At 41.2% G+C, this 25,840-nt stretch overlaps 1 protein-coding gene and 1 long non-coding RNA gene across 2 annotated transcripts in view; both read right to left on the bottom strand.

Annotated features, from left to right (window-relative positions):
* Positions 1 to 10,179, bottom strand: part of STX11 (syntaxin 11) — a 37,271-nt gene extending 27,092 nt beyond the window's left edge. The window contains exon 1 of the mRNA XM_017517747.2: positions 9,996 to 10,179. The gene's annotated coding sequence lies outside the window, so the exon portion shown is untranslated. The remainder of the gene's footprint in view (positions 1 to 9,995) is intronic.
* A 10,438-nt stretch (positions 10,180 to 20,617) lies between these two features.
* LOC119469400 lies at positions 20,618 to 22,750 on the bottom strand. The gene is made up of 2 exons (XR_005198198.1): positions 22,115 to 22,750; positions 20,618 to 21,378 (listed from the first exon to the last, which is right to left on the bottom strand). It is a non-coding gene; the product is annotated as an uncharacterized LOC119469400 (long non-coding RNA).
* Positions 22,751 to 25,840: the final 3,090 nt, after the last annotated feature.

The following is a 25,840-nucleotide window of genomic DNA, read 5'->3' as shown; positions in this document are numbered from 1 at the left end:
GCGTGAAGTTCACTTGAGGTCAGGAGTTCCAGACCACCCTGGCCAACATATAGTGAAACCCTGTCTCTACTAAAAACTACAAAAATTAGCATGGACATGGCGCATGCTTGTAGTCCCAGCTACTTGGGAAGCTGAGGCAGGAGAAATGCTTGAACCTGGGAGGCAAGATCTAGTCGCTGCACTCCAGCCTGGACAACAGAGCAAGACTCTGTCTCTTGAAAATAATAATAATAACTTTAAAAAACAAAACAAAACAAAAAACCAAGAACTGGCCAGACAAGGAAAAAGAATCCAGCATGAGCCACTAAGCTGGGTGGAGGCTGCAAATTGCAACGCTGGGGTTGTGGCCTTTTCACCCAGGGCATCAAAAGTGACCTAGAAAGATGAGAAATCTCAGTGGAAATGAACTTTTGAGGCAATGCACTTCACCCACAGTCTCCAACAAGCACATCTCTCAAGCACCCTCCTAGACCATAGTAATCAGATCCTTGAAAATAATTTTTTTTTTCTTTTTTGAGATAGAGTCTTGCTCTGTCACTCAGGCTGAAGTGCAGTGGCATGATCTCGACTCACTACAACCTCCACCACCCAGGTTCAAGGGATTCTCCTGCCTCTGCCTCTTGAGTAGCTGGGACTATAGGCGCATGCCACCATGCCCAGCTATTTTTTTGTATTTTTAGTAGAGATAGGGTTTCACCGTGTTTGCCAGGATGGTCTCGATCTCCTGACCTCATGATCCACTCTCCTCGACCTCCCAAAGTGCTGGGATTAGAGGCATGAGCCACTGTGCCCGACCTAGATTAATTTTTAAAAGGCTGTGATATAAGTTCATGATTTTCAGAGTTTTACATTTATTTTCTTCCACTGTATATCACATATTAAAATATTAACAAACTAACTTCTAGCAATGGTGCATTGAATGAGACACATAGAAACTTCCATCTGTTTCTTGTTACCTATTTTACCTCATTAAATGAAAGTGTTGTTTTCTTTTACTCTCTTTTTCACATACTAAACATACACACACACGTGCACGCGCGCGCGCGCACACACACAGACACACACACACAAGATTGGTCAGTTTTGAACTAGCTCAACCAAAAGATCTTCCTTTGTCAAAAAGTAGTCTCTTGGCTGCGTGGTGGCTCATGCCTGTAATCTCAGCACTTTGGGAGGCCGAGATGAGTGGATCATGAGGTCAGGAGATTGAGACCATCCTGGCCAACATGGTGAAACCCCGTCTCTATTAAAAATACAAAAAATTAGCGGGGCATGGTGGCACGTACCTGTAGTCCCAGATACTCAGGAGGCTGAGGCAGGAGAATCACTTGAACCCGGGAGGTGGAAGTTGCAGTGAGCCGAGATCATGCCACTGCACTCCAGCCTAGTCTCAAAAAAAAAAAAAGTAGTCTCTTGTAACCAAAGCCAGCCCCATAACTTCCATTTTGATTTAAATTATATTTCAGGAAAATGGGACACTTTCTCTGACCTTGACTAGGCTGGGTTTCCAGCTCTATAATTTCACTTCTCTTTTTCTAGTACTCACCGTATTTTATCGCTAATTGTTTGATAACATATTCAATTGTTACTTATCTTCTCTGGTTGCCCAAAGCTTCATGGGGCCAGGAGCTGTACCTGTTGTGTCTGCACCATGTACTCCAGAGCACCCAACATATAGGAAAGCCTCGATAAATCATTGTGGAATAAATATGCTCACCAGAATCGTTATTTTTTCACTCATTTTTGATGAGGCTAGGTCTCTTGTACACAAAAATGAAAAAGATTGTTCTTGCTATTATAGACTGATAGAATAATGATAATAAATGCCATAACAGAGTGATCTGCGGGAATACTTTGAGAAGTCAATCTGGGCAAAGAGGAGGGCAGGTGGTGTCTGAGCTGATCCTAAATGGTTTAACAGGAGTTAGCTGAGTAGGGAGAAGGGAACGGGACCCAGGAAGAGACAACTTCGGCAAAGGCATGAACTACGGAAAGTGTAGGAACCGCATCAGTGTGGTGTTCTAGGAGTAAATAAGACACATCAAAGTGTGCTAGAAGTTTGATTATTCTTTAGGTGACTCATATAGACTGCAATGACCTGATTCAAAATTGGTAGGCTTAAAAGTACTTTTCCCTTTGAAGAAAAATTATTGCTGATGTCAGTGAATCAGATAATATGTTATCCTACATTTATGAATGTTTAGCATTCCTGGCCAGGAACGATGGCTCATGCCTGTAATCCCAGCACTTTTGGAGGCCAAGGGCGGATCACCTGAGGTCAGAAGTTCGAGACCAGCCTGACCAATATCGTGAAACCCCATCTTTACTAAAAATATAGCCAGCCATGGTGACACGTGCCTGTAATCTCAGCTACTTGGGAGGCTGAGGCAGGAGAAATGCTTGACCTCGGGAGGCAGAGGTTGCAGTGAGCCAAGATCGTGCCACTGCACTCCAGCCTGGGTAACAGAGTGAGACTATCTCAAAACAAAAACAAAAACAAAAACAAACAAACAAAAAAATTCCCCTGAAAGTTATCTCTGATCCTATTAGATGGTCATTAAAGTTTTAAGATAGCACCTCAAAGCTTTCTCTGGCGTAAGATTTCCTGAAACCTTCTGACTCTCCTAGAAAGTTGACCGATTCCTCTAAGTTCACTGATTCCCCTCCCTCATCTGCAACTATTCAAAAAATTTGGCATCTCTTACTTTGCTATCTAAGATAGCATAAGGCCAAGCCAGAGACACTTCTCTCCCTCTTGCAATCTTGGTCAGAAGCCAGCAAAGGAATTTGGGCTGTGCTGTCTGTTGGCCACATCAGGAATTTAAATGAAAAACAAGGGATGATTCTCACTATACCAGGCCTGCTGGAACTAAGGCTCCAGTGCTTCTCTGCTGCCCCATGGTTCCCATGACTTCTGGATAATCTGAAAAATCCCAATATAATTGGTCACCATGAAAGGCATGAGTTTAGGGCGATGGTTCTCAAACTATAGCATGTATCGAAATCATCCAAGGAAAATGTGTTGAAAATGTCAATTCATTAGTTCCACCCCTAGATTCTGTTCCAGTGGATCTAGGACAGGGCCCTGGACTTTTATGTCTCTCTTTTTTTTTTTCCTTGGTTTTTGTACTGAATTATCCTTGGTAATTCTGAAGGTTATACTCTACAGACTACACACAGAGATTCTCTGGACTAGGTTTGAGGACTTTTCAAGGGCTTAAAAGAGAGAGTGAGAGAGAGAGAGGAACCCTAATATCACAAAATTGAACATTTAACAATGCTAAAGCCTAGAATTACAGCAAGGACCAGCGTGTGTTATGCGTTTGTTCTGGGTCTGGACAGCCATGCTTGTTTGGTACCATGGGTACCAGAGTTTAGCCTTCTTTGTTAGACACCGCTACTGCCCTTGCCACTACCTACTCTCCCTGGCTCTTCTGCTCCTAATCTTCCTAGGATTAAGTCTACTTTGTCTTCTTGCTCTCTGGTCAGCTATTCTAAAATCCTTAAGGACCTTGGGCAAAAACAACAACTTTCTGGGCTCCACTCTGCACGGTGATGGTCTGGGCCAGACAGACACAAGCAAGGCCACTGCAGAGGAGAATGCTCTCTTGGACAGAAGTGCAGTAAGTGATGTGGTATCCACATCCCCTTTTGGTCTCCCAGGTACTAGGGAGGTTGGCTGCTGAAGGTCCCCAGTCCCAGAAATTGCCCTGGACTAAAGGTTGCTGCATCCAATGATTAGTTGATGTGAGTATGAATGCTGAGCCTCTTGCCTCAGGAGGTAGAACAATTCTGAACAAGAAGAATCCCAGCTTCTAAGTTCCTCACTGTGGAGGCCGCTGTTGTGTACACCCCACAGTTCAGTTTATCCCTTTGTGAAATCTTGCTGCCCTCTCTCCTACTGTGTGTTGTCCCAGTAAAAACCTTCTGTATGTAAATTTTAGAGTCTCCGGGTCTGTTTCCTGGGAACCTGACTTGAGACACTGAACTTGCCCCTTTCAGTCAAGTCCTGACAGCATAAGGTAGCAGGCCTCTGCCCTTAACCTCAGGCAATCCTGGGTGGTCGCTTAATCTCTCCAAGTATTTCCCTCCTTATCTATAAAATGTGGATAATGGCAATGGCAACAACAATCCTGATTATTTCCATTCCTCTGGCTGTTATGAGAATTAACATATATAACATATATGACAGTACTTCATAAACAATAAACAGCTAAATAATGTTATCAGCTAAACATCATCATATGTTGGCTTACCATGAAGTAATCAAGGAAGGGGGGAGGCGGAGGTGGGAAATGTAGCATTATTACAGAATTTAGCTAAGACACGCGTCCTACTTTTCTCAGATCAACAGATTTGGGTCACTAATCAACATAACTAAGTAGACAATAGAAAATTGGAAAAACAACTATGAAAAGAGAGGCACATTACTGCAGTCCTGAAACTGAAACCCAAGACAGAACTATTTGTTTACCGTTTCCATATAAAGACAAAAACGAGCAATTTCCACTATTCTGAAAAGGTGAAATTGATATTATTACCCAGTAAGCTATGCAAGGAGTAGTGGAATATCTCTTTACATCTTTGAACAGGGAAACAAATAAAACAAGCATACAAAAGGGAAAATACTTTTCTAGAAGACATAGTATTTTCTGGATTATTTTGATGTCCTGTCCACTGAAAAGAAAGAAAAGAACACAAATTAAATTTCAAAACGCATGTAATTAGCTCAAGAAGGGTAACTGAAAATTACCAATTCTAAAACTCTAAATCATTCTAAAAATTACCAAATTACTGAGCCTTACAAAGAAGTAGAATGAAATACACAAATAATATCTGGCATCCATAAACTCAGAAGGAGGGGCCAACAAATGACTTACTCTGATAGATGGTTTCATTATTAGTAAAAGTCACAGAATGGTTGTTAGAACTGGGAGGAGCCTTAGAGATGGCATATCAGAGCCCCTAGCTGTAGCTATTCTCTGCTCTCAGGGAAACCACAGCCAAATCGGACAGGCAAGACAAACCCACATGAAATATTAGCCAAACCCTTCCCTTTCTTATGATCTGAGCAATGAATGAACTATAGGCAGTCACCTAAAAGCTCAGACCAAGGGGTAGACATGTGGGCTCTATCACCCTGCAAGGCTTCACGTCACTCTCATCTCATGGGCAACTATAAATATGCTGATTTCCCAATCAATCTGAAGAAATGCTGAGCAAAACATTTAATTCACATGTGGATAAAATATTTTAAAACCAAGTTTTAGACATTTGAATATTCTCCCCACCCCTGCCGCCAACCCCAGGCTCAAGCAGGCCTCCTGCCTCAGCCTTCCAAAATGGACATTTGAACATTTTAAAGCTTCAATAAGTGAGTTTGCTGACTCAGTTTGGGTATAACATTCATTGGGCGTTTTAAACCTTACATGGCCCAAAGTAGAGGTCTCTGAGGAAAAGATGACGGTGGCAGCTTTGTGGACACAATGACTTAAGCTCTGGGAACCTCTGAATGTCTCCATTAAAATGTAAATTCCCAGGAGAAAAGGTCTGATTATTCCAGGTTTCTTCCTAGATCAATTCTTAGTCCCTGATTGCTGAACAAAAATCAGGATATTAATCCAAGTCAGTGTAGGTTTTCAATCCAATGAAAACAGTTAAGAGTTGGGATCATTTTTGGGGGCCAGTGGGGAGCAGTGGACAGGGTTGTTGGTCAAAATACCGCTGTTGAGACCAAAGAAATCTACCCAGGTGCCCCATATAGAAAGTAAGCTCTGAATGCAAGATACCTGAATTATTTTGCCAAGCTAAAGTCAAGAGGACAGGAGACACAGCAGGGCCAGGCTCACTTAATAAGATTCTGGAAGTTAGAGTAAGTAAGGCACCTCTTCAGGGTAAACTAGAACAAAATAGGATTCAGAAGGCACATCACAAGTTAGGAATGTAAAATCTGGAGTTGTTATGTACCTGCCTGCATTTTTTAGTGATTTTTCCACCATTGGACCCTGCCCAGTAGATTAACGCCTCCCGGCCTCTCTGCTTCTATGGCAGATCTTAGCGACAAAACATTGAGTGCATCTGAGAAATATGAAAAGCTGAATATTCAGTGTTTAGGAAGGATGGTAACCAAGGCAGCTCTGCAGACACAATGACTGAAGCACTTGGAACCTACAGACACTGTGAGTCTCCGTTAAAATGTTTAAACTCCTAGGATAAAAAAGTGTTTGATTATTCCAGCTTTCTTCCTAGATGAATCAGGTATTTCTTGGAGTGAAGGTGGTGGGGGGTGGGATGTCATGTAGCACATTAGGGGCACTGAGGGCCCATTGTATGCATCAAGGACATTCTTGGATAAGGAAGAATTGTCACAGGCAGGAGAGTGACTTCAACCTGAGTTTACCAGAATGTCCAAAACCTCATTGATTCATTCATCAAGACAGCACACCACAGCAGAGTGCTTCAGAATGCAAGCTCTGGAACCAAGTGTTTGGGATCCATTTCTGGCTCTGTCAGTTACTAACACTGCACTTTCTTCTCCAGTCAAAGCAGTTAATTTGAGTACCTACCTCACAGGATTGTACTGAGGAGTAAAAGGCTTAATGCACATAGTGAGCGTAGGATAGTACCTGACCCATAATAAGCATGTGATACATTTTAGCCATGACTAGCATTCCTTTGAAAAATCTTAATGAGCACTGATTATGTGCCAAGTATGGTGTGAGCTTCTCGCCATCCTTTAGCCCAAACCTATTTTCCACTGAGGAGGATATTCTTATCCTAGTCATTAGTTAGAAATGTGGGAATCATCTTAACTCCTCCCACCTCCTCACTGCCCACTTCTAAATACACACCCGACTGGGTTCCACCTATTAAATGTCTACCAGCTCCTTCCCTCTCTTCCAGTCTGCACTGTCACTGCCTGATTCAGGCTTTCTTTCATGTCCCATCTCCAATATTACAGTAGTCTCCGCTGTGTCTCCCTAAGGTCAATGTCACTCTCCTCTAATCTAAGATTTATAAAATTCTAAGTTTTGCTATTGTTTTTTCAAACACATACCTGACAGTATCATTCACTTGTTCAAAGGCCTCAGTACTCAGTACTATAAACCCTCAGGTCCCACATAGCTCATGGGCCTTTGTGATCTGGCCCTTCCTGTCTCCCCAGCCCTTGCTCTGTGCTGTCACTAAACAGGCTGGAGTTTCCCGACTGTCCAGTGCTGTTTCACTTCTCTATGTGTGCTGTTCCTTCTGCTGGGCCACCTAACCTTTCATCTGCCTGACAATTCATCCTCCTACATGAAGGTTCGTATTTCATCAATAAATGATGAAATAAAACTTCAATAAAATTTATGGATGAAATCAATAAATTCATCACTTTCTTACACTTATCATGAGTCAAGCCTGGGCCAAATTCAGGGAGTACAATGCTGAATAATATACTCCACTCTTTCTTCCTCATAGGAAAAGTAACCTTAGGGGTCTTGAAGGAGGAATAAAGTTAGGAAATTAAGGCAAATTTGTCTCAAATTTAGCATTGTTGCCTTTACTAGTTGGGTATCTTAGCAAACTGGAGAAACTTGGGAACCTTGATACGTGGGCATCAAGTCTAAAAGCATCTCAGCAGATTTCAATTGCAACAGTAAACTGTGATACAGTAGATTTATTCATTTGGGCTCATATGGCTATAATGTGCTAAAAACATTGATTTGAACCACAAAAACAATGATCAAAAACGTGCCTCAATATAGTGTTATAAGTTTATAAACTATTAGGCAGGGCATCGTGGCTCACACCTGCAATCCCAGTGCTTTGGGAGGTCAAGGTGAGCAGCTCACCTGTGGTCAGGAGTTTGAGACCAGCTGGGCCAACAGGGCAAAACCTTGACTCTACTAAAAATACAAAAACTAGCCGGGTGTTGTGGTGGGTGCCTATAGTCCCAGCTACTTGGGAAGCTGAAGCATGAGAATTGCTTGAAGGCAGGAGGTGGAGATTCCAGCGAGCCAAGATTGCGCCACTGCCCTCCAGCCTGGGCAACAGAGTGAGGCTCTGCCTCAAAACAAAACAAAACAACCTATTCTATTCATTAGTCATACTATTTCCTAAAAGTCATGCTATTAACTAAAGGTGACTGCAATTGTCCAGGGGTGATAATCAGCTGAGTTCAGTTTTACATGGTTATTAAATAATATGAAATATGGTTCATTCAAGTGCTTTAAAAACCATACCTTTCTAATTCATATATTTTAAAATCATGTATCAAATGAAGAATAGGCTGCCTACAAAGACAAGTAAATGAGTAAACTCAAAAGCTTCCTCGCTTTTTCAGCCATGACCCAGTCCATTCCAAATCCCAGATCTGCAGAAACATCAGTCACATTGGCACGGAAACTTCACTCTGGGCATAGATGTACCCTAGCACCTATCTCATTATAATGGATTTTCCAGCGTATTTAAATAAACTATTATTTAGTCACACTATTTCCTAAAAGTCACACTATTAACTAAAGGTGGCTGTAATTATCTAGGGGTGATAACTGGTTGTTTAATTTTTAAATCACTGGGACCCAGCTTATTGAGTTATATTGGGACAGAAACTTCCCTCTGGGTGTAGATTTACCCTAGCAGCTTGTCAGCAGGATCCTTTTATTCCTGGTTGTACAAGCAAGGTTCAGAGAAGAGGCTGGCACAGAGAAGGTGCCTGGTAACTGTTGTTTGGGGCTGAACGCAGCTCAACTCAGCTCCAGTAGAGATGGTGCTCCCTTCTCTATCATGTTGAGAGCGTGTGCAGACCCTGCCTAAGCGCTTCTACCCACTACAATGGCACCTGTGAGTTTCAACTTTTAAATTTCTCTGCTCCTGCTGGGACCTACCCGCTTCAAAAATCGTCATGTGGTTTTAGCATCAATTTAGTAAATACAAACTGTCAGAAATATTTTGATTTTAGAGAGTTAGTTACAGTCACCACATTAAATGATACATTTCTACCACGCAGTGAAAATGATAGCAAAATGGTCGCTAGATACTGAAATTAATTTTCCCTTGGGCGTCTGTGGCAAAGCACATGATTTTAATGGTTATCTTAGATCAGCCCAGTGACCTTTACTGGCATGTTGTAACATCAGGCGCCTTAGGAAACTGAAAACTCAAATCGTCACTTCCCATACCACTGCCCCAGGTTAGCAGGGCAGGCATTTCACATCTAGAACCTCATTTTAAATACAGACAGAGCAAGCCTCGCTTTTCAAAAGTTCATTAACAAAGTCTCACAATTAAGAGAGCAGCTGTGTGACTCATTTTTGGATACCCGTAAATAACAACTCCTCCCTTTGCTGAGAAACGGCTGAAACAAGTGCGTGAGAACCACAGGAAGTAATACAGATCTCAGTTGGTGTCAGCGGAGTCTAGAAAAAGGCAGAATTCCCTCTCGGACAGCGTGGTTCTCGCAGGATTGCCACTACCTCTCCTCTCCATTTTTCTAAAACAAAGTCTTATGTGGGCTTCGAAGGGACTGCTCCAAGGCTCTATCAATTTCTCCGGCTTCTGGGTGACAGTGTCAAGTTCAAGTCAAGAAGTACCCTTTCTGGTGTTTTTGACACAGTCACCCTAATAGGAAACGAAGAGGTGATAACAAAGAAACACTTCAGCCTTTCAACTTAAAAGTAGTCTTGGGTGGACGCTTTATAAAGGCAGCCTACCAACGGGTATCCCTAAAATAATTCCTATGAAGCGCTAAATCCTCAGTCCCTTGGCCTCTGAAATTAAAAATAATTCAAAAAAAAAAAAATCATTCCGCTTTATATGAGAAATCCAATGCTGTGTTCTCGAAGGTGCCCAGAGGCGGCGTGAGGCCCTGCACCAAAACCCACTAAGGCCCCGCGGCGGATCCGGAGCCCAGACACTGTCCCCGCCCCGGCCCGCCCACCTCCCCGCACTCTCCGCGCACCTGGAATAGGAAGAGAAATGGGGGTCTCAGGGAGAGAAAAACAAACCAGTACCCGGAGCGAGAGTTCGAACCGAGAAGCCCCTCTCCCGGCCTGGCGCGCGTCCCCCGTGGGCGCCGCGTTGGGGCAGAAAACCTGTTGCGCGACTCTTGGCGGCTCCCGCGCCCCCTGCGGCCGAGGCTGGGCTCCTCCACTGCAGCCCGAGCTCCGCGCCGCCGCGGCCGCATCTGGGCGCCGCTGGCTCTGCCCTCGCTGCTTAGGAAGCGACCACAGCTGGGGACATGGCCCCGCCCCAGGATGACAGCGCCGGGGCGCGGCGGCTCGCAGAGCGCAGGTTCCCGCCCCGCCCGGAGTCCCTGCGCTCGGGGACGCGCTCCAGCACCTCCCGTGCGCCTCGGAGAGTTCCCGCGGGCGGAGCGGACCCGCGCGGGGAGTGGGAAGTTTGCCGCCAGAGGCACTTCCTCCGCTCATCCTCTGGTTCTCAGGGCCGGGAGCGCGGTGGACTTTCCCAGGGAATCCCCGCTGCGCTGATGACATTTGCCGTCCGGTGCGTTTCCGCGGCGAGGACAGTGGAAGCGGTCTCTGAGCGTGGGCGTGGCTGCCGAGGCTGCGGCAGGTCCTGCACCTGCTGGACCCTCCAGGAGGCGGGCAAAGAGCCTGAGGTCACACAGCGGCCGAGCACCGCCTTCCCAGAACCCTGCGGCCAACCCCTCTCCAGTCGGCCTCAGAACCCGCCGGGCTCATCATTCCCTGGATATCAGCTGAGCGTCCCCTTGTGTGCCCAGGATACCACCGCTCTCAAAAATACTGCCAAGACCCTTCCCCCGCCTCCAGGTCCCGGCACTTTAATGGGGAGAGGTAAACAGAAAGTGTGGATTGTGCCAGGTAGTGGTAAGCACCTTGAAAAACAGAGCTGAAGCTGAAAAGTAAATAAGTGATATTCAGAAAAGGAAATTGGGCCGGGCGCGGTGGCTCACGCCCGTAATCCTAGCACTTTGGGAGGCTGAGATGGGAGGATCACTTGAGCCCAGGAGTTCGAGACCAGTCTGAACAATATGGTGAAAACCCATCTCTACAAAAAATACAAAAATTAGCTGAGCGTGGTGGCGTGCCTCTGTGGTCCCAGCTACTCGCGAGGCTAAGGTGGGAGGATCATTTGAGCCCAGGAGGTCAAGGATGCAGTGAGCCTAGATCCTGCCACTGCGCCTCAGCCTGGGCAAAAGAATGAGAAGGAAAAATAAAAATAAAAAACGAATCCTGCCTTGATGGGAGAATGTTTAAACACAGGAACTACCTGAAAGAGCTCCCAGTTGCCAAAGATGGAACCATTTGAGCAACGAAGTAAACTAAAACAAAGTCTTATTGGATTAAAAGCCAAAGTAAAAAATATCCATGAGTCTACACGGATATAAAGAAATAATTGAATAAATAAATAAAAAGCAGAGAGGAGACAAATCTCCTACACAGAATAATTCCAAATAATTTATGTAGATCATCTACCCTAGGCTGTGCACAGCGACTTCCTCCAAAATAGTACAATATGGAAAGAGGAGAAGAGTAGCTTTACAATGGAGAAAGCTGACAGACACTACACCAGCCAGATGTTCTAAGTCAACGTCAACAATCATGAATTATATTGATGACATGTAGTTAATACAATGTGATTGATGAATGTGGCCTATTACCTCTGTGATCTTCCTCCCCAAAACCCATAACCACTGTCTCATAGTGAGAAAAATACCAAACAAATTTCAATAGCGGGACATCCTACAAAATACCTGACCATATTCCTCGAAGTTGTCAGGTTATCAAAAGTAAGGAAAGTACAGTCCAGACGTGGGGGTTCACACCTGTAATCCCAGCACTGTGGGAGGCTGAAGCGAGAGGATTGCTTGAGGCCAGGAGTTCAAGACCTGGCCTGGCCAACATAGCGAGACGCTGTCTCTACAAAAATTAAAAATAAAAATAAGGAAAGTCTGAAAAACCGCCGCAGCCTAGAAGAAGCTAAGGAGGATGTGAAAACTAAATGTCATGTGGCATCCTGGATGGGATTCTGGGACAGAAAAAGGACTTGGGGAAAAGCTAAGGAAATCTAAATAAAGTAAGGACTTTCATTAGTAATAAGAATCAAGGTTGATTAATCAGTTGTGAGGAATGTAATGTAAGATGCTAATCATAGAAAAATCTGAAATGGAATTTATGGCAATTCTGTACTACCTTTGCAATTTTTCTGTAAATCTAAAACTGTTCTAAAAGATGCAGTTTATTTGCTGGGCGAGGTGGCTCACGCCTGTAATCCCAGCACTTTGAGAGGCCAAGGCGAGTGGATCACAAGGTCAGGAGTTCAAGACCAGCCTGGCCAATATGGTGAAACCCATCTCTACTGAAAATACAAAAAAATTACCTGGGCGTGGTAATGGACACCTGTAATCCCAGCTACTCAAAAGGCCGAGGCAGAGAATTGCTTGAACCCAGGAGGCAGAGGTTGCAGTGAGCCGAGATCGTGCTACTGCACTCCAGCCTGGACAACAGAGCAAGACTCTCCATCTCAAAATAAAAAAAAAAGAAAAGAAAAGAAAAGAAAAAGAAAAAAAATACAGTTTATTATAAAAGAGAGTAAGATAAGAGGGATGAGGTGTGTTATGTTTTTAAAAATATGTATATTGCAAATGCAGCTATTGGGATTAAAATCATTTCAAGCTTAGGGATCAGTGGATGTAAAGGCCCCGAGGCAGGAGCATGCTTGGCTTCTGGGAGAAATATCAGGGTGGGCAAAACAGAGTTCAGTAAGAGTGATGGCGGCTGGGCTAGGAGTGGGGAATAGAGCATGTACGGCATTGGTAGTCATGATAGTCTTTAAATTTTACATCGAAGCCTGGGCACAGTGGCTCACGCCTGTAATCCCAGCACTTTGGGAGACTGAAGTCGGCAGATCACAAGGTCAGGAGTTCGAGACCAGCCTGGCCAACATACTGAAACCCCGTCTCTACTAAAAATACAAACATTAGCTGGGTGTGGTGGTACATGCCTATAATCCCAGCTACTCAGGAGGCTGAGGCAGGAGAGTCACTTAAACCTGGGAGGCTGAGGTTGCAGCGAGCCAAGAGCGCACCACTGCACTCCAGTCTGGTGACAGACTGAGACTCTGTCTCAAAAAAAATTTTTTTACATTAATTGAGATAGGAAGACTGAAGAATGTTTAGCAGAGAAGCTAAATGATGTGGCTGGTTGTTTTTTTAATCCACCATTTTGTTGAGGATAGATTAAAGGACAAAGATTAAAACAGGCCAACGAGTTAGGAAGCTGTGATGGTTAATTTGATGTGTCAAATTTTATTTGCTAAAACATTATTCTGGGTGTGTCTATGAGAGTGCTTGCTGATAACATTTTTAATTTTTTTTTTTTTGAGGCAGGGTCTCACTCTGTTGCCCAGGCTGCAATGCAGTGGCATGATTATGGCTCCCTGCAACCTTGACCTCCCCTGCTCAAGTGATCCTCCTGCCTCAGCCCCCTGAGCAGCTTGGACTACAGGCAGGCACTACCACACTCGGCTCAAGTGATCCTCCCACCTTGGCCTCCCAAAGTTCTGGGTTAACAGGCGTCCGCTACCATGCTCAGCTGAGATTAACCTTTGAATCCATGGGAAAGACTTCCTGAAAAAGCAAATTGTGGATGGGGAGGAAAGGGGAATATTGCTGGGGATTAAGAGTAGCATTTTGGACTCCTTCAGTTTGAAGTTGTCAAGCTGTCACGAAGGCAGTTGGTTAGGTGAGTCTGGGATGGTGGTATATATCTGGAGGTCTTTAGCATATAGATGGTGTGCAGACAGAATGGGGATATCTGAAGTCTGAGTCCTGGTGTGCTCCAAAGTTCAGAGGTTAAGAAGATAAAGAATAAAAAAAAGAGATTGAGAAGGTCTGATTTCTGAGATAGATAAACCAAGAGAGAACATGTTCCAGAAGTCAAATGAAAAGAATGTTGCAAGAAAGAATGATTAACTGTCAAATGTGATGTGTAAAATTAGGACTGAAAACTGAGCCATGGGCTTGTGGTGAGGTCAGAGAGGTCAGTGGTGAACTTGGTAAGAAGAGTTTTAGTGGTGGGATGACCAAAGCCTGTTTGGGGTGACCCCAGAAAGAATAAAAATGGCAGATGAAGACAAAGCAATGGAATAGAACCTGGAAGGAACCATATAGTCAAAGCAGTTTTTTTTTTAAAGTAGAAGCTACACATGTTTGTAGCTCACAGGTATGACCCAAACGGAAAGGTAAGAGGGATGATACGGGAGAGAAATGGGTTATGTGCTGGAGCAATGTTCTTGAGTACATAGATGAGCAGGTGTGCGATTCAATGCACAAATGGAAATTTGGGGTTAAATAGAAGAAAGAGTTCACCCCAGTAACAGGAGAGAACAACTCCAAACTGAAGGTGTCCAAACGCCACTCTTAATCCCCGGCAATCTTCCCCTCCCTTCCCAACCACAATTTACTTTTTCAGGCAGTCTTCCTCATGGATTCAAATGTTAATAGCTGAGCATGGTAGCTTGCCCCTGTAAACCCAGCACTTTGGGAGGCCAAGGTAGGAGGATCACTTGAGCCTGGGAGTTGGAGACCAAACTGGGCAACATAGGGAGATCTCATCTTTACAGAAAATCAAAGAATAAGCCGGGTTTGATGGTGCATGCCTGTTGTCTTAGCTACTCGGAAAGTATGGCAGAGATGCTGGTAAATGTGGAAGGAATAAGATATTTTATCAATGAAATACAAAGCAAGGTCGTCTGCTAAGAGTGAGGAGTATGGAGGAAGTTTGGGGAGAGAGGAGAAATATGAAGTCATCTAGAACAGTGAGAAAGTCAACAGACTTGGAAAATACAGCTGGATTGTTGGGGAGCAGGAAGAGCCCATTTGAGGTCAGAGCTCATGAATATAAAGCGAGGCTAGTAGGTGTAGCTGTGTGTTCTTGCCAGCTTCATTTACCTACTTGGGTACAGATAAAACTAGGCAGAAGGTTAGATGTAAGCAAAGTATGGAGTTGCCAGGTAAATATGAAGGAGGAGAGAACAACAAGGGGGTTGGGGGTTTATGCAAGAGAATGATGACAGTGAACGACCATGGCATCTAAGCCAGGCGGGGGGAGAAGAGAGGACGTGAATGACTGTGTTGAAGAGAAGAGAAAAGGTGTTAGGGGGCCAATGGATTGGAATTTCCAGGGGATCAAGAAATGGTCACAGTTAGGGGTTAGAGAGATTCAGTGGAAAAATACTGCAAAATAGTTGGGACCAGGTGTGGTGGCTCATGCCTGTAATCCCAGAACTTTGGGAGGCCAAGGTGGGTGGATCACCTGAGGTCAGGCATTTAAGACCAATCTGACCAACATGGCAAAAAACCTGTCTCCACTAAAAATACAAAAATTCACTGGGTGTGGTGGCAGGTGCCTGTAATCCCAGCTACTTGGGAGGCTGAGGCAGGAGAATCGCTTGAACCCAGGAGGTGAAGTTTGCAGTGAGCCAAGATTGCACCACTGCACTGTAGTCTGGGCCATAGAACGAGACTCCATTTCAAAAAAATTAAAAATTAAAAACAAAAGCAAGATGGATATCGGAGTGGGATGTTTGAGACTGGGATTTTGACGGGATGCAGATGTTGATGACAGGGTTTATAGCAGGACCAATCTGAATTCCCTTCCACAATTGATCTGCCCACACCCAGCTGAATCCCTAGGTTATTCTTGTTTTATAAATTTCTCTGGAGACCTTTGGCTCTCCCCTCCAGTCTGGAGTTTTTCAGAGATGATGGCTGATAAGATCCTTAGGGTGAGGCTCAGATAAAGCAGAGCCAGGCACTGGGAGGGGGTGTGTGGCTGTTGCATGGAGATCTGTCAGCCGCGGCCATCATCCTGCATGCTACTGTCATTCCTAATTTACAGAGCTCATAAAACCACTGAATGCCAGGGTTGGAAGGTCCTCTGTGGCAGCCATCCTTCTGAGGTGCAACTCCTCCATGGACCTCAGTCAAACGGTCATTCCAAATCCCTGCACCATGTAATGATCATGTAATAACCACCAGCTACCATTTATCTTTTTCATACTAGTTTGATAACTCTTTGACAACAGAGAACGTGTCTAAACTTCTTGTATTGTTGTGATAAAATGTTTACAACATAGAGTGTACAGTGTAAAGTGTACAGTGGCATTAAATACAGATACACTCACACTGTGGTGTAGCCATCACCATCATCCCGAACGTTTTTATCCTCCCAACTAAAACTTTGCACCCATTAAACACTAACTCCCTGGTCTCTCCTCCACTCACCTTTAGCAACCACTTTTTTTTTTCTTTACTAACATCTCTCTAACTCAGTCTTTGATAACCACCATTCTCCTTCAACTTCTATGAGTTCAGCGTTTTTAGATTCCACACATAAGTGTCGTAATGTGGTATTTGTTTTTCTGTGTCTGGTTTATTTTGCTTAACATAATGTCCTCCAGGTTCATTCCTGTTGTCACAAAGACAAGATTTCCTTCTTTTATAAGGCTGAAAGTACCCCATTGTGTATATATACCACATCTCTTTATCCATTCAGCCACTATTGAACCCTTATATTTATTCTGTATCTTGGCTATTGTGAAATGCTGCAATGACCATGGACATGCAGAAATCTCATCACACTGATTTCATTTCCTTTGGATATATACCCAGTAATGAAATTGCTAGATTCAACCATTTTACTTTCTGCCTCAATGAATTTGACTGCTCTAAGTACCTCAGATAAGTGGAATCATACGATATTTCTCCTTCTGTGACTGGCATATTTCACTTGGCATTATGTCTTTCATATTTCTCCATGCTGTATGTAGCATGTGTCACAATTTCCTTCCTTTTCAAGGTCGAGTAATATCTCATTGTATGTATAGACCAGATTTTGTTTATCCATTCACCTGTCAATGGACACTTTGGTTACGTTCACCCTGTGACTATTGTAATTAATGCTGCTATGCACATAAGTGTACAAATATCTCTTTGTGTCTCTGCTTTCATTTTTTTTGGGGGGGGTATAACCAGAAATGAAATTGCTGGGTCATATGGTAATTCTATGTTTAATTTTTTATAAATTTATCATACCATTTTCCACAACAGCTGTGCCATTTTACATTTATATTTGCAAAAGAGTTCCAATGTCTCCACCTCCTTGACAACACTTATTTTTCTTAGGCTATCTTTGATTTCTATTTCATGCCCTGAAAGACACATGATATTGTCTGAGTAAATTATTGACCCTTCTCTTAATGCTGTCAAAAAGGGAAATGAGGTTAAATCAAGCAACTTGTGCTCAGCAAGTCTCTGCTAGAACGTTTGTTCTAGATTTTCACTGTACTTTAGCCACATGTGGCTAATTCAATCTCAATTAATTAAAATTAAATAAAATGTAAAATTCAGTTCCTCAGCCACATTAGCAACATTTCAAGTACTTCATAGCCACCATAACTAGTGTCTACTATTTTGGAAAATGCAGAATGGAACATTTCCATTATTGCAGGCAGTTATTAATATTTGGCTTCTATATTGAACAGCACTTTCTAGATTCTGGTAGCACCTCTGCCTCATCTTACAAATAACATTTGGATAAGCTTTTCCAGAAATGGCCAGCTTTAAATTTAAGATCTTTTTTTCAGGAGAGAGAAAATATGCTACTAAAAAGTCTGTGGCTTCTTTGTACCCCAATGGCTGCTCTGTGAACTCTCTAATTTTCATGATTAAATATTGTATTTGAATACTCCGTGGTCATGTTTCTGTTGCTCTTTTTACATCTATGAATGCAGACTTACAAAACTGGTTAAAGCTTTGTCTATATCATTCAACTCACCTACTAAGTTTCAAGAAGGCAGGAATTATGTCTATTTCACTTACTCCTTTTTACCTAAAGCCTAACAGAATACCTAGCACATTAGAAACACTCAATAAATATTTGTTGAAAGATGAGTTAATGACTGGCCAAAGTAAGCACTGAGGTGAGGGCCCTGATGTAGCCTATTAGAGGGAGGTACCCAAACATAACAAGACCTAGGAATATCTCTCTAGCTCTCATATGTTGGTGGTTAGAAAAGATGTTTTTTCTTACAGGGCATAGATTTTAAGCTAGGGTCTTTTCCCCATTATTTAAAAAATAGCTTAAAATTTAATTCTTATAAGGATCTTGTCTAATGCATGTTTTTAAAATTACCACTCTGATTTGTAAACACCTGTTACCATCAGTGAATATAATAATGAGAACAAATTCTAGATTTATATAGCATCAGCGTGTGTGCAAAGATTTCCTTTTGCCCCTCAAGATCCACTTTCCACCTCCCTCCCACCTGTTCTCTGACTTTGGAGTCTGATCTGAATGGATTATTCTGACAGCTGCCTGTGCCCCACAGGTTTCCTGCCAGTAGGAAAGCTCTGGCAGGAGGGCAGGGGCAGGGAACGAGCAGGAAATGTATTCCAAATAGAAGTATGTATATGTCCCTCAAAAAAATGTCCCAGTTTCTCTAACGTGGGCTCCTCTACATGTCTCTCTCTCCCTTCCTGGTTTCAGATACCTTTCCCTACTCGTGATTCTCAGTCACAGGTTCCGTTACAGCTGCCCTCCACCCTGTCCATATCTTTATAATAGACCACTTATTTAAAACCTATGCTTGAATTATCCTAATTTGAATATGCCATCCGTTTCCCTTTGGGACATTAATTAATACAGTATCCTTAATTAGTAGCAAAAGCATAGTCTCCAAATCCCATCTCTGAAAATTTTATAACTACAATCCTGACAGAAATGTTCCCTAGTGATATTATATCATTACTTCAATCCACTTGTTAGCTTTATGAAGAAACCAGACTGTATGTCACATAAATTGTTCTCCAGTACACGCAGACTAGAAATATATTACCAGATTCACAGGCAAATCTTTTTGCATATAGCTTCTCTATATAAAATGTAATTTATGGAAACATATAAATGAGAAATTTTTGTGTTTTAAATTGGTACATAATATTTTACATATTTATGGGATACACATGATATTTTGTTGCATGCGTAGAATGTGTAAGAATCAAATCCAGGTATTTGGGGTATCCCTCACCTTGAGTATTTATCATTTCCACATGTTGGGAACATTTCAAGTTCCCTATTTTAGCTAATTTGAAATATACACTACATTGTTGCTAACTGTAGTATATAGTTAGCAAGAACAGAATAGCAGAACTGCTATAGAACATTAGAACCTACTTCTTTTATCCAACTGTGTTTTTAGGACCCTTTGACCAGACACTCTTCATTGCCTTTCCACTCACACAACCTTCCCAGCATCTGGTATCTACCATTCTACTATCTTGATGAAATAACTTTTAAGCTCCCATGAGTAAGAATTTGTGAAATTTGTCTGTGTCTGGCTTATTGTGCTTCACATAGTAATCTTAAGTTCCATCCATTTTGCTGCAAATGACATGGTTTCATTCTTTTTATGGCTGAATAGATTCCACTGTGTATATATACCACATTTTCTTTATCCCATAAATGAGAATTTACAAAGTAAAATCAGGTTAATGAAGTTTTAAATATTTCAATATATAAGTTAAAGTTTTAAATATTTCAGTATATAATAAGCATATCTTAAATTACTTTTAGACATGTGATGAAATCTGCAAAAGACCCAGTGCTGCAAACAAGTCATCATTACTCATATACCAGAGAACACAGTTTCTGTCCCTTGAAGCTTGTTTGAAATGTACAATTTTTAGCAAACACCAGATCATTAAAAAATATAAACCTAATAATGCCGATGCCAATATCAAAGGTAACCAATACTATTGTTTGGTTACAATGTGCCAAGCACTATGTTCACATTGTCATATATTATTTAATTCTCATCACAAATTTATAAGATGTGCACAACTCAACCCTATTTAAAAGAGAGAAATAGACTGAAACTGATAGCCTCCTGTCCACTGTCCAGGCAACAGCAACCAGAAAACCTCAGATTCAAATACTAGTATCCAACACAAAAATTCAGGTTCTTCACCATTAACAATTCAAGAACAATGCTAGAGACCAGAGCAAAGGCCGGGTGCAGTGGCTCTTGCCTGTAATCCCAGCACTTTGGGAGGCAAAAGCGGGTAGATTGCTTGAGCCCAGAAGTTCAAAGCTAGCTTGGGCAACATGGCAAACACCCATTTCTATAAAAAATACAAAGAAATTAGCCAGGCGTGACAGCTGGTTTCTGTAGTCCCAGCTACTTGGAAGGCTGAGGTGGGAGAATCACCTAAGCCCAGTAAGTCGAGGCTGCAGTGAGCCATTATTGCACCACTGCACTCCAGGCTGGGCAATGGAATGAGACCTTGTCTCAAAAAACAAAAACAAAAACAAAAAACCCTGAAAATAATGACTTTCCAAAGCAAATGATTTTTTTAATCCTATTATTAAACAGGATTTAAAAAAATCCTGTTATTTAGTATTTTTAGAAAAAATACTAAAAAGAGAAAAGAATGCAACAGATAACTCTCATAGAAAAGCAAATTTCTTGTTATTTGCTAAGATTATTTCTTTTTCCAAGCATGATACACCAATAGGGGTAGAAAACATGTGGTGAAATATTGTATTGTTTTGGTATTTGTTAAATTATGTCCCTGCCTACAATTCCTGAATTGACACTATTGAATATTTATTTTAATCCAAATTTCAATTAAGTAAAAACTTTTCTTTGATGTATTTACTTACTTGTAAGAGGCCTGAAGTTTGATATGTATTGGTTGCTCTAATGTATACAAATAGAACAAAAGTTCTCTGTGAAGGAGAATGGGTTTTTAAAAAATCTGATCTAGAGATAGTGTAGTTGATTCACTTAATAGCTCTTGATGGAAACCAATTTTTCTGCAACTGTGATTTTGCATAACAAGTTGCAAAAGTATTTTAAGATGAGACTGTTACTCAATACTCATTTCTGGTAAACTCCTTTTTGCACCATCGCCTTCGTCTGTAGAACAGATAAAAGTGAAACAGAAAAGCACAGCCAGAATGTCACACATAAGCCATGGCTTTTACAGATAATAGTTTAGCCACAAGCCTTGAAATATTGGTTTTGAATGTGAATAATTCATTTTCAACAAGTATAATTTTCACAAATACATTAAACATTTGTACAGCCATGTTCTGCTCATTTAGATGAACTTGTGCCATGTATTTAGAAACTCTATACTTCCACACCAAAAAGCCTTACTTTGGGGCTGAGGTCTGATTTTCTTCTCTTCTTCCCCCCCTTCATCCATCTCATCCCCTTGTGGCTGCTCCATGTCTTTGTCTTACTTTTCCCTTTGGTACTCTTCAGATGGACCCATTCCTTCTTCACGGATGGCTTATAGTTTCTGTGAGTTCATGGACCACAGCCTGCTAGCAACCTTCCATGACCCTGAAGAAAATTTGAAAGAACAATACTGGCACCACAAAAAACAAGCGTGGTTTCTTTTTTTTAATCTATTTATTATTATTATTTTTGAGACTGAGTTTCGCTTTTGTTGCCCAGGCTGGAATGCAATGGCTGTGATCTTGGCTCATCACAACCTCTGCCTCCTGGGTTCAAGTGATTCTCCTGCCTCAGCCTCCCAAGTAGCTGGGATTGCAGGCATGCACCACCACGCCCAGCTAATTTTGTATTTTTAGTAGAGATGGGGTTTCTCCATGTTGGTCAGGATGGTCTCGAACTGCCAACCTCAGGTGATCCACCTGCCTTGGCCTCCCAAAGTTCTGGGATTAAAGGTGTAAGCCACTGCACCTGGCCAACAAGCATGTTTCGAATGACGAATTGGGCTGGGTGCAGTGGTTCACGCCTGTAATCCCAGCACGTTGGGAGGCCAAGGCCGGCAGATCACTTGAAGTCAGGATTTCGAGATCAGCCTGGCCAACACAGCAAAACCCCATCTCTACTAAAAATACAAAAATTAACCGAGTGTGGTGGTGCATGCCTGTAGTCCCAGCTACTCTGGAGTCTGAGGCAGAATTGCTGGAACCCAGGAGGCAGAGGTTGCAGTTGGCCAAGATCATGTCACTGCACTCTATTCTGGGCGACAGAGCGATTCTTTCTCTAAAAAAATGAATTGACAAAAAGTGACAGAGTAAACAGGTTGAAGTCTGAGCAGTGAACTCACCGGTTTAAAGGACAGTCTTTCCTGGAGATATGTGCCTCTGTGGATGATGATCTTGCTGAGAAAACCTTGCAGAAGCTGACAATGTTCCTCTCAGTCCTTCGCTCCTCTCCTTTTGTGCCCCGAGGGTGAGGAGTAATCTTTGGTAGGGTCTAACATGACCTTGCATCACTCAGGGTGTTGAAAGCGGGCTACTCTAGCTGATTTCTTTAAATCCTATTTTTCTACAGGTTGGTGATGAAGAAAGGTGAATTATGAAACAGGAACTTTTGCCACAACTCTATTCCTAGTCACAAAGAAATATTTACAAAAGTCCCCATGCAAACCGGAATTCATAACTGATTACAATGCAAATGTGGGTGCTGGACATAATTTATTCACATCTATTTCTTCCAAAGACCTGGCACAGCATCTCTGCAACTTAATGGGTGGTTCCCTTTACAAGAAAAAAAAAAAATAACGGCACCCAGTGTTGACAAATTATTTCTACCACAGTGTTTCTTGAATGTAATATAAACACAGTATTACTTAAACATAAACAAGCTATAAATTCCTTATGGCTATAGACACTTTAAAAAACAATAAAATGCAAACCAATAAAATCCAAACCAGTCTGCACATTAAAAACATAAAGTTAATAATATTAAAATAGACTGGGCACAGTGGTTTATGCCTATAATCCTAACACTTTGGGAGGCTGAGACAAGTGGATCGCTTGAGTCCAGGAGTTTGAGGCCAGCTTGGGCAACATAGCAAGACCCTGTTTCTGAAAACAAAAAACAAAAATTAGCCAGGTGTGACAGTGCAAGCCTGTAGTCTCAGCTACTCAGGATGCTAAGGTGGGAGGATCACCTGAGCCCGGGGAGGTCAAGGCTGTGGTGAGCCATGATTGCACCACCAAACTCCAGCCTGAACAACAGAGTGAGACCCATCTCAAAATAATAATAATAAAAATAATAAAAACAGCATTGATTTAACATTGTTTTGATGAAACAAAACCACGAAAGTCTATTCTAAAAGCAGAAATGGTCATTTAGGTGTTTTGTATTTCACTTGTTAGCTATGTGATTCTTTTTATTTTGAATCTATTTGACATACATTTGAATACTATTATTTGAATATAACAGACATGCATTTGAGGATCTCTCATCATCCTTGTTCTGATTTTCCCTTTTAAACTGTACATTTGTCCTGAATGGTTCATTAATGAGTCATCAATCTAAAATGCTCACAAAACTAAAAAGCCAAAATATGAGTTTAATTTAAAGAAAATATTTTATTGAATATTTATGATCATATTTAGTGCTGATGAATTGGAATATTGTGTTTGATGTAATTCCTTTGAAACATAAATGTGGTGGTAACTCAGGAGGTACCAGTGCTTCATGTTAAGGATGCTTGTGCTACTAAAGGCTGTATGATGACTCAGCTGTCCTATCACTTGCCTGCAGCACTGCAGATCACCAAGACATCACCTGGGCTTTACTTGGAGCCAGGCTTTGATCCTACAAAAAAGGTACCTGTTAAATATAAAGACACAAGTAAAGTCATGAGAAGAGATACAGCATGTTAACACAAATTAAAAAAAAAAGGCTAGAGTGGCTCTATTAACATCAAAGTACATTCAAAAGCAAATTAGAAATATTACTAGAGATAAAACAGGTCATTTCATGATAATATGGTAAATTAATCAGAAAGAGATAACAATCCTAAAAGCTTATGGATCTAATAATAGCTTCAAAATACATGAATTAATAAATTAATGAAATTCTGATCTACTTAAATAATTTTTAAGTGTTTATGTTCATTAGTTATAATTTGTATTCTGCCGTTGTTTTAACTGACAAACTTTTGGGGAGGTCAGTTTTTGATTTATAAGAACAATTAAGCAGAAAGTACAGAGAATTCCCACATCAACCCTCATCTTCTCCCATCTACATGAAGGGGTAGATGAGAAAACTTCCATGTCTTAATCTTTGTTTAATATGAAAAGACATTTTATAATAATTATTATTTTATGATATAACATATTAGTGAATATTATAGATTTCATTTTCTCAAATGGCAAATGAAGCAAAGGATAACATTTTGGTCTTTGCATTCATCAGTTTCCCCTTTTAATCACATCTTGTTTTAGTGTGGTACATTTGTTACAATTGATGAGCCAATGTTGGTACATTCTTATTAACTAAAACTCATAGTTTACATTAGGGGTCACTCTTTGTGTCGCACATTCTATTGAATTTGTATATGCCTGTATATCTGATTTTTCTCTAAGTGTGTTTTGACAAATGTATAATGACTACTATAGTATAGAAATGTGTAATCCACTCATATACAGTATGATGCTGAATAGTTTCACTGTCCTAAAATCTTCCCTATGGGTTACTGTACCCATAATTTTGTCTTTTCCGGAATGTCATATAGTCAGAATCATATAGTACGTAGCCTTTTCCAACTGACATCCTTCACTTAACAATATGTGTTTAAGGTTCCCCAATATTTTTTTGTGACTTGATAGCTGATTTCTTTTTTGCATTGAATATATTTCATTGTATGGCTGTTCCACAATTTGTTTATCCATTCACCTACTAAAGGACATCTTGGTTTCTTCCAAGTTTTAGCAATCATGAGTAAATTTGCCAAAAAAATGTGTGCAGGTTTTCGTGTGAACATAAGTTTTCAACTCATTTGGGTAAATAACAAGGATCATATAGTAAGTTTCATTTTGTAAGAAACTGCCAAACCTTTGTTCAAAATGGCTGGGCCATCTTGCATTGCCATCAGCAATGAGCGAGAGTTCTTGTTGCTCCACATCCTTGCCAGTCTTTTGTGTCATCAGTGCTTTGGATTTTAGTCATTCTTACAGGTGTGTAGTGGTCTCATTGTTATTTTAATTTTTTAAATTTTAATAGATAATGTTAACCTATTAGACGATATTTTGAGTCTTTTACATTTATTAGAATTTGTATTTTTTCAAAAGTAAATTGAGAGTGAGTTTTGAATAACATTACTATATATTTTTTATTTAGATTATTATGTCAACAGAACAGAACGGTGTAAAATCTTATTATAACAACATAATAGTTTGTTAAATGAATGTGAGAAAAACAAGTCACATGGACTAAATGGGCCATAATGTATGAATTGTATATATTTTTTCTTATTCATCAAACATTGATGAGCCATTAACACTCAAAACGTGCTCAGTAGTAATTAAGTTTAGTCATTTAAAAATATTTTTCCACTTTTTAGTCACATATTTCTCAGTTGCATCATTGTGAGGTTATATTTGCCAAGGTAGAATGAAGAATATTTTAACAGTTTCTTAGCTTGATTTATAATGTTAAAATATTCATATATGTGGAATGTTGGTCTCTTTTTGGACTCCTGCCTTGGGATAGTCCATTTGATAGGGGCAGGTCACAGTTTTTGAGAGTCATGAGAGGCTATGGATATTCTCAGTAGAATTAGACAAAGTTCTGTGGACACTTCAAGTATCCACAGACTCCCTACCACTCATTCATAGACCCAAGGCATCCATTCACTATAGACCGACAGTCCCTGCTGTACAATTCCCCATGTGTTAGTGCCACTTTAATTTCCCTAATGCACGATCCTAAGATTGCCATCCTCCTTCCTCTTCCTTCAGACTCTGCCAGGGGCTTCCGTTTTTTTATCCAATATTTTCTTCATCCTACCATTTGCAGTATTCAGCAATCTCAACTC

The sequence above is a fragment of the Cebus imitator genome, unplaced genomic scaffold (assembly GCF_001604975.1).
Source record: "Cebus imitator isolate Cc_AM_T3 unplaced genomic scaffold, Cebus_imitator-1.0 Scaffold642, whole genome shotgun sequence".
Lineage (NCBI taxonomy): Eukaryota > Metazoa > Chordata > Mammalia > Primates > Cebidae > Cebus > Cebus imitator.
Note: the sequence above shows the minus strand (reverse complement) of the source record. Positions and strands in the feature narration are given on the sequence as shown.